At 38.1% G+C, this 8,563-nt stretch overlaps 1 long non-coding RNA gene across 1 annotated transcript; it reads right to left on the bottom strand.

The window, feature by feature from the left end:
* Nucleotides 1–6,041: 6,041 nt before the first annotated feature.
* Nucleotides 6,042–8,052, bottom strand: LOC148981526 (uncharacterized). Its single transcript, XR_016168610.1, has 2 exons — nucleotides 6,390–8,052; nucleotides 6,042–6,303 (listed from the first exon to the last, which is right to left on the bottom strand). It is a non-coding gene; the product is annotated as an uncharacterized LOC148981526 (long non-coding RNA).
* Between the last annotated feature and the right edge of the window lie 511 nt (nucleotides 8,053–8,563).

Here is an 8,563-nt window from a genome sequence, read left to right as displayed (position 1 = left end):
TGCATATCCCACTTTATGAGTAGAAAACTATAGGAAATTTAGTGCATTTCCTACATTATGAGTTTAAGAAAAGTGAAAATTAAGTATATATCTGACATTTTATGAGTTTAAGAAAAGTGAAAATTTTGAGTGTATTTCCAACATTTTATGATCTGAAGATAATTGAAATTTTTGAGTGAATTACTCACTAATTTTAAGTTGAGAAATATCAATATTTTTAAGTTAACATTGAGATAATTTAAGGCAACATTAAATATAACTTTTAATTTAAGTAAACTTAAAACTTTTAAAAACATCACTCAAATATTTTTGTGTAATCTGTTACAAAATAATTTTTGAGTTCTGTGAACTTATCCGGGTTTACAGTGAAATTAGTACAATGTAAATAAAACACTTAAGAAAAAAAGTGTCTGCACGGGAGGCATCCCTATATATTGTAGCTTAAGTGACTTTGATTTGCACCTGCAGTTGATAGACTCATGAGGTGCAGGGTGAAAAAAAAAAAAAAAAAAAAATCAACCTTGGACAAGACCCACCCACTGAAGTACAACAGCTGAACACTTGAAAAGAAAGATCTCCAGTTTTCCAGAAGTTCATGAAAATAAATCAAGTACCCAGAAAACTCAACCATCCCATCAGGGAGAACAAAATTCAAACAGGCTGAATGAAATAGCAGCATCAGGCACAAATAAAAATCAGCACAAGAACATAGAGATGAATCAAAGCAGAAAAATGGTGTAGTAAGACAGCCACTAATGCTAACATGCAGAAGGCAGTCAGAATATAAACAGGCACATACATTTACAAAACACACAAACAGTAAAGGCAAACCTTTTATAAAGTACATTTAAATACAAAATACAACTGTTCCAGAAAAATAGGAATGGGCATAAAAATGGTCATTGGGACTGGGTCATAAAACAGCACAATGGCTTACAAGGCAAGGAGCATAAATTAAAGATATATGGAAAACATTCAATCATAAAAAGCCAATAAAACTAAAATAGGCTTAGGGAAAATGCAAAGACAAGAGCAGTGATGGTTCAAATGCAAAGGCGAGAGATCAAAATACAAAAGATGGGAAAAATGCACAAATGCAAAAAGTGCCATTGAGACCATGATAAGGACATAAGTGCAGAGACAAAATTTAAGGAGCATTAAGGCATAAAAGGTATTACAAATTTAATCTAACACCACAAGGAAAAAATATGTAAAAATCATCACTACAACAGGGCAAAAAAAGGGACTTAACTGGCAAAGGCATAAAAGGCAAACAGCAGAAATACAAACACTAAAGGGGAATAGGAATGCAAAGGAAGAATAATCTGAGACATGCAGCTTTTACGCTTGACAACTTTATTTTGTTCTGTCTTAGAATAGCTTAGACAAGACCATAAAGGGCACAGAACAAAGTTTAAATAGAAGTTAGTAAATAAAATACTGTACAAAAGGAAAAAAAAAAAGACAGACTAATTGAAATATAGAGGGCATAAAAAATCCTAAAATAAAAAGCCTAAAATGTGCTGAAATACAAAAAACAAGGTTAAACAATACAAAGTAGCAAAAATAAGTCAAGTGGACAAAGCTGCTTTAGGATGGGATGTAGAGCCAAAACAAAGTCAATAAAAGGATAGGGGGGACCTTTGGTGAATGTGCCAGTTACAACTCGGTGGACAACCAACTCAGATGGAGCCATTAGAGATGGGGACCTGGGCAGAGACAAGACCACTGCACTGCAGGGCAATAACTGCCCATGGAGGACCTGATAGAGCATCAACCTAACTTTCACTCTGTCGACCTGTTTTTGGCCTCAGATTACCAGCTCCGCCATAAGTCTGGGGCTTGGCACAAAGGTGGAGTCAAGGTGTAAAGGGTAAAATGAAGGATGAACCAAAGGGCTGAAAGTAGCCAACAAACACAGGCCACATTAACTAGATGACACAGGTAGAGGAGGGGGGGAGGAGCAGCATCAATGAAAGGCTGAGTGTGAAGGACATCAGACTGGATTGTCTATCCTGTGTTGGCCGGTCCCTCCAGCTGTTTAATGGGAACACAAAATAAACAAACAGATTATAAACCTCACAAAAACTTAAAGTAATTTTGAAAATGCAAAAAAAGGTTACGATTCACAAATGGGGTGTTCCAAATTACACAATATGGGCACAAGTAAAGTCATAAAAGAGTAGAAACACGGTTTATGGTCCATATTTGTTTCCATGTTCTGTTTAAAGCCTTTTATTAACCTAAGTAAAAAAAAAAACAAACAAACAAAGAAATTAAAATGAAAACAACATCAAGTGCAACAAAATACAAAAAAGTAAGTTTACAACTTCAGTACAAAGCTTTACAATACAAGAAAGGAAAACAATAGCATATAAGAAAGGCAAACAAGAACATAAAAAGCAGACAGAAAATGTTAGAAACCAGTGAAAGAAATATATTTAAAAAAAATGCATTTATGGTATATTTAGGTTTTTATTTTTATTGTTTTTTTATGTTATTTGAGACAAAAGGGTCATAAAATAGAAAGGGATAATAAAAGGACAAAATTGATCTTAAATGGAACAAGAGGCGAAACCATAAATACAAAAATTACATTTAGTACAATATAAATAAAAACAAAAAAACTGAAAAAAGAAATTGTCTTTGTGAGTGGGATACACCCCTATATATTGTAGCTCAAGTAACTTTGATTTGCACCTGCAGTTGATTGATGAGGTGAAGGGTTGAAATCAACCCTGGACAAGTCAGTCTAACACAAGTCAAGATCCACAAGTCCTTTGACGAGTCCCTTGTCTTTACAAGTCCCACCCACCCAATTCCAACAATTGAACACTTAAAAAGAAACTTCATTTTCATTAACTTCTGTTAATGTGGAGAACCAAGTACCCCATGAACCCGATAGCCATACCATCAGGGGAAGAACAAAATTCAAACAGGCTGAATGAAATCGCAGCATGAAATACAAGTGACCACAACAGAGATGAACCAAAGCAGAAAATGGGCATGATGAGACTAATGCGAACATACAAAAGACAGTAAGAGAATAACAAGTGCATAATTATGCAAAAAGTACAGACAAACCATTTGACGCAGTTCCTTTCAATACAAAATAGAACAGGGTAAAGCCTTTTTATGCCCTGTCCCATTGACTAAGACCTGGAGCATTAATAAAAGATGGAACACATCAAAAAAAAAAAAATAGGCTTAGGAAAAAAAAGGGAAAGACAAGAAAAAGGAATGAAATTAATACAAAAGATGGGAGAAAAAAAAAAAAAAGCACCGATACAAAAAGTGCCATTGTGACTATAAAAAAAAAAAATCTTAAATACATGAGGTTAAGGCATAAATACAACAGCAGCAGTTTCAGGACTGTGTTTTATAAAGCTGTACAAGTAATTTGCTTTATACAAGTATAAATAATAAAAGGCATTAATGTAGTGAAGATTTGCAGTGACTGTACATACAAGAATGCCATGTTCCTTCTCAGAAAGCCCACAGTCTCTCTCTGAACAGTAACATTTAAGAAGTTGGAGATATTTAATTTCAGCCCATAAAAATGCAAGACCTAAAACTACAATGCATTAAAATGACAGTACAGTTAATGCATATCTTTTTTTTGTTTGTTTCAAAACATTTATGTATAGAAGAAAATGATTGCCTGTTGTATTCCCTTACATTTGTCAATGTAATACATTCAATCAACAGCATAAATACAAAACATTAACATTTCTACAAAAGGGAAAAAAGGAGCATGAAGCAAGGGGCACAAAAATAGGGACTTTTTACAAAAGTGTAAAAATACAAAATTTTAAAGACAAGATCAAAAAAACACATAAGAAATAATGAACAAATGCCATCATTTGACAATCAAACTTAAATGAGGGATTCGAAGAGGATACTAGGACAAACCAATATAAATGATGAAAAGGAACACAAAGGCTAAAATTAAGTGGCATAAAGACATTTTTAAACTATTTTGAGAAGCACTATACAACTAAAATTAACTAAAACAAATAGGACAAGGGCATATTTACAAGTAGTTTAAAGGGAAAGGTAACAGAGGTATGGAAGTATTAAAAGATTAAATGAATGCAAAGAATAGCAAACCAAAAAAACAATCATCAGTGCAAATAGACCAGACATAAAAATGGTCATAACACAAAATGAGTATTAAGAAGGGTGGAAAGGGGCTTAAAAATGGTACTCAACCCTAACCCTAACCCAAAGGGGCTTAAAAAAAGTGTCCAAGCCATAAATACAAAAGCAAATGTTGTCAAATCAATTTCATGACATTAATAAATTCTCTTTTTTTTAAAAGTGCTCCTGTGCTACAGAGACAATACAAGTCAAGACCCACACAAGTCAAACACAAGTCAAGACCCACAAAACTCAAGATCAACACAAGTCAGGATCCACACAAGTCAAACACAAGTCAGGATCCGCACAAGTCAAGACCCGCAAGTCAAACACAAGTCAGGATCCACACAAGTGAAACACAAGTCAAGACCCACAAGTCAAACACAAGTCAAGATCAACACAAGTCAAACAAGTCAAGATCCACTCAAGTCAAACACAATTCAGGATTCACACAAGTCAAGACCCACACAAGTCAAACAAGTCAAGACCCACAAGTCAAGATCCACTCAAGTCAAACACAAGTCAGGATCAACACAAGTCAAACAAGTCAAGATCCACTCAAGTCAAACAACTCAAGACCCACACAAGTCAAGACCCACAAGTCAAGATCCACACAAGTCAAACACAAGTCAAGACCCACAAGTCAAACACAAGTCAAGACCCACAAGTCAAGATCCACACAAGTCAACGTCAACACAAGTCAAGGCCCACACAAGTCAAACACAAGTCAAGGCCCACACAAGTCAAGATCAACACAAGTCAAACACAAGTCAGAATCCACACAAGTCAAACACAAGTCAAGACCCACAAGTCAAGATCCACACAAGTCAACGTCAACACAAGTCAAGGCCCACACAAGTCAAACACAAGTCAAGGCCCACACAAGTCAAGATCAACACAAGTCAAACACAAGTCAGAATCCACACAAGTCAAACACAAGTCAAGACCCACAAGTCAAGATCCACACAAGTCAAGACCCACAAGTCAAGATCCACACAAGTCAAACACAAGTTAAGACCCAAACAAATCAAACAAGTCAAGATCCACTCAAGTCAAACAAGTCAAGATGCACACAAGTCAAACCCATCAGCATAAAATAGTCAATTGGACAGGAACATAGAACAGCATAATTACTAACATTAAAATAGCATAAATAAAAGATGGATGGAAGACATTAAATCATAAACAAAAAACAACAGGCTTAGAAAAACAATTGGCTTAGAACAAAAATGCAAAGACAAGAGAAAGAAATAAAATAAATGCAAACGATAGGAAAATGCACAAATATAAAATTGTAAATTTTGAAAAAGTACGTCACGGGGTGACAAAATCCAACTTTGTCCCCAACAAAGCGGAACTAATGTTCGCCGTGATTGCCTCCCGCTGGACACAAAAAAAGGAACACCGGGCTAGTTCCAGGTTAGCGCAAAAAATCCCCGAAAATGGGGTGATCAGCCAAACGTCGCTGGCAGCTGTGCATGGGGAGTAAAGCTTCGCGATTGGGACACGTTGCGATTAGAGGAGTATAAAAGGAGGAAGTACAGACCAAACAGGGCATTGTTTTGGGAGAAGTGTTCTCAGAGAAAGTGTGAGCCGTGGTGAAGAGGAAGTGGGGCCGGCGAACGGGCACAGTGCTGTGAGTTGGGAGAAAGAGCAGGCTGATTCAATGAGAAGGAGGTAACCATGGGACAGAAGATCATTTGTGAGAGATCATGAGTAGTCCAAATCAATTTCCATCCTTCTCTCTTGTGTCTGTGGGACCTCTTGATGTGAATGCCAGTTCAGAAGAAGGGCGACGGCCATATATGAGTATTTCCCACTGAGTGCTGAATTGTTGAGATGAAGGGATGTGATGCACTGTTTGCTGTGTGAAGTGTAAACCTAAACCCCTGGATGTCCACTTCTTACCGGAGTTTTCCCATCACATTCTGACTGCATAAGAAGAGGCTAACATTGTTGTACTTCACAGACCATTGAGTGTATTTATCTGGCAGCCCACTGTGAAGAGAGACACGTAGTGAACGCTTAACTGACTGCTTTGCAGTGAAACCTCCAGCCGTAAGTTCTCTGTCTGTCACTTAAAGAAGAGGATTACATACCTGTATGCTCACCTGTCTGCTTTGCAGTGAAGCTCCCCCCCTGTAAGCTCTGTGTCTGTTGGCCCTGCAAGTGAATTCAAGTTTGTTTGTATAGTCCTTTCACAATACTTGTTTCAAAGCAGCTTTACAGAAAAGTACATGGAAAATTACATTTAGATAATCATGTAATATTAAGGGCATAACATATCGCCAGCATTGAGTAGTCTCTCCACAGGCGTCGAGTCATCTTTCACAGGTGTTGAGTCGTCTCTTCACAGGCATTTAGTCTTCTCATTGCAGGTGTTGGGACATCTGAAGTCTCCATGAGAGGCTGGATACAAACTGGAGCTGACGAACGCCGTTTTTCTCGGGAAAAGCGTCCCGAGATAACAGCAGAAAACAGATGGGAAATAATTAGCATAGCTGATGTTCATAATGATTTCCATTACACAGGAGTAGATGTTAAAAAAACACACTCACAAACTCTCCACAACCCAACCATACGTGCCAACCCGTTTGACTAAGGCTGTCGAGCCCCACTGTCGCGGTAATGCGTTTCATTGGCAACGGTTCCATATGGCATACCACCTACCGCAATAACACAACATCTGCCCAACCACCCATCATTCACGCAATACACACAGGAAAAGTAATGATTGTAAATACTATGCAACCTATACAAGTAACCTACAGACTCTTCAAGTTTTAAAGTATTAAAAGCATTCGATCTGATTCAACAGAGGAATAAAAGGTAAGCAGTATGTGAATGCTTGGCTAAAGAGATGCATCTTTAGTCTAGTTTTAAACTTTGACAGCGAGTCAGAGCGTCAAACCATATCGGGAAGGATATTCCAGAGTTTGAGCGTAAATAATTTAAGTTTGAGCCTAACTTTTATTTCTAGAATATTTACATTAATAAATAACTAATGTTAATTACAAGCAATTGTTTAACAGTGTCGTTAATAATCCTTAAGCAAGAACTGACCACAGAGAAGTCATCTTAACAAATTGTAAGTACCATTCGAATGCTTATGATTCAGGGCAGATTTGACTTATTCGACCTAACCTGAGGATAAAAAGTAATAATGTTAAAGGTGTTAAAATTAAAGCGCACACACACCGTAAAACATGGCGCACAACGTGGGGCTTTAACTGTTCAATTCTGGCCAGTAATTGAACAGTTAAGTGCCTTCTAAATAGCATGTGTGTGGATATGCATAAGGATTAAAAAAAAAATTCTTTTTTTGGAAAAAAAAAGAAACATCAAATAGAAAACAACTAGACAAATAATCTTTTCTAGATTAGTATCTTTTTTCGACTAAGTTAAACACCCAAAACGGGTTAGATGTGCACATAAGAAATAAGTTGAAGGGTGATTGAAAGTCTAATAAGTCTATTCCAAAGAGGCTAAGCTATAACAGCAAAAGCCCAGGAAAAATCCAGCATGACTTTTGTACAAAGATGGCAAAAGATAGCCTGACAGGCAGAGACATCAGTCCAAGAGATGGAACCAGGAGAAACATTCCTTTCAAAGGAGCGACTTTGACTTACTAGTCATTAGGTGTTTAACGTCTTGGAGATGTCAGACAGAACAGCCGCTCCGATTCTGCTGAGGTGAAGCATAATAGAGCCTAGGTCTCTCCCAGAACAGATTCCAATTATTTACAAAGAGCAGTTTCTGTTCATTACACAATGACATTAATAATTCAATTAGTGCAAATAATCTACTGAACCTTTCCTGTCCTTGTCTGTAAGAGGGAAGCGGTTCAGACACGATGATCGTTGCGTCAGGCGATGTGTTGCGTACCATCTCGATCAGGCTCCTGTAGTCCTTTAGAACCTCAGCCTGATGTCGTTCGCTCCCACGTTCAGCACAACAGCTCCGACGCGCTCATCACCATTCAGGATCTCAGGAACCTGTGCAGCAACACCAAGAACATGAGCACCAGGAAAGCAGTGAGTGCGCACCTTATCCTTACCCGAGGTAGCACGGACATGACGGACCATGGACGTGCCCATGATCACGGTGGAGTCACGTTCCAACTCGCGAAGAGGGGAGAAGCGGTTCCGGGTCGAGATCTCCAAGACCAGGAGGGGCGACGGAGAGGTTCTTGCTCTGGTCCTGGCTCGTGTCTTCCGCTGTGTGATCCATGGTGTTGTGTCAGTGCTCGACTGAATGAAGCCAGAGATGATCGCGTCCTCCTAGGCAGAGAAACGCATGGAGTAGACGAAGTCAGAGTCAAAGAGTAACTTAACACTGACTTGTGAACATCGGCTTGTGATGTTTCAAGTGATGACCGCCGATCCAGCAGCTCACAGGCAGAGTTGTCTCTCCACAGGCGTCA

The sequence above is a fragment of the Pimephales promelas genome, chromosome 5 (assembly GCF_988280905.1).
Source record: "Pimephales promelas chromosome 5, fPimPro1.hap1.1, whole genome shotgun sequence".
Taxonomy (NCBI): Eukaryota; Metazoa; Chordata; class Actinopteri; order Cypriniformes; family Leuciscidae; genus Pimephales; species Pimephales promelas.
The sequence above is the reverse complement of the archived record's forward strand: the minus strand, read 5'-3'. Positions and strand labels throughout refer to the sequence as shown.